Raw genomic sequence first — 1,447 nt, forward strand, 5'->3', positions numbered from 1 at the left:
GGGGAGTAGTAGAGCAGGGAGTAGTAGAGCAGGGAGTAGTAGAGCAGGGAGTAGTAGAGCAGGGAGTAGTAGAGCAGGGAGTAGTAGAGCAGGGAGCAGAGCCTGCATATGTATTGAGCAAACATGGCTGCCCCTACGTGCAGACAGAACTCACAGCCTACACACATCGTTTTTGATACATAAACACAAATCGAGGGAAGAGTTACATGGAACCAAATGTGAAATACATTCAAAAAGACAAATAATCGTTTTCCTTTCTAAAGGTCTCCGAGCAAAACAAGTTCCAGCAATAAAATGCATCCTGAACGTCTGACACGAGTGTGCGCTTCGTTTTTTGTGCTTTATTTGAACAAAGTTCCTGTTTTGGGTCCATTACACACACTGCCCGGCCATCCATTCATTCAGCTGAAGCCTCTCCGTATACCGCGAGCTGTAGCTCCCTATATACTGAGCTTAGGGTGACGGGAGGACACTAATCGGGGAATCGCCACAACCAATGAAGGAACAGAGGAGCAACCTCGTGCTCCGGACCAGGACAGAGAATAACCACCAAGGGGACACTTTTACCTGAAGGAGCAATGGGGGGGTTGGGATTAATCAAAATTGGAGAGACAAAATCTGGAGCAGTTGTGCACGGCGACCAATCAGCTTCTCCCTTTCATTTTCAAATCGTAACTGAACTGAAGAGAGAAGCCGATTGGTTGCCCCGGGCAGCTGCCCCAGATTTGGTCTGTTCCAGTTTTGATGACTCTTACAGAGCCCTCAGAGACAGAGTCCTCGGAGAGACAGAGTCCTCAGAGACACACACAGGGCCCTCAGAGACACACACACACAGAGTCCTCAGAGACACACAGAGTCCTCAGAGACACACAGAGCCCTCAGAGACACACAGAGACCTCAGAGACACACAGAGCCCTCAGAGACACACAGAGTCCTCAGAGACACACAGAGTCCTCAGAGACACACAGAGTCCTCAGAGACACACAGAGCCCTCAATCTCTTTATCTGTGTCCCCGGTTATCAATGAACAGGAATCCGCTACACTGAGTATTCATGATCATTGATAACATTGTGTGATTACTATAACTACAACTATGAATGAACAGGAAGTGATGTAGGAAGGCATGTAGATCACTTCCCACTCATTCATAATTGAGGATATAGCACACATACCATGTCCTCAATTATGTACAAACACTCAGCGATCACTGATCACTCCTTGTACCCGCTCTTCGCTCTGTCACATGAGGCTGAGCGAGCGGTGCAGGGAGGAGAGCTCAAGAGCAGCGCCCAGCGGGGAGGAAAGAAATCACGGATGCGCCGATGTGTCGGCAGGAAAATGGCACTTTCCGCATGATGCCAAAAGTGCCAATTTTCGCCCGATATGTTCCGGCGGCCGATATATCGGTGCACCCCGAGTATAAACAAAAGGCATTACCCAAATATA

This window comes from Nanorana parkeri, unplaced genomic scaffold, assembly GCF_000935625.1.
Source record: "Nanorana parkeri isolate BGI_ZX_2015 unplaced genomic scaffold, ASM93562v1 scaffold3532, whole genome shotgun sequence".
NCBI lineage: Eukaryota > Metazoa > Chordata > Amphibia > Anura > Dicroglossidae > Nanorana > Nanorana parkeri.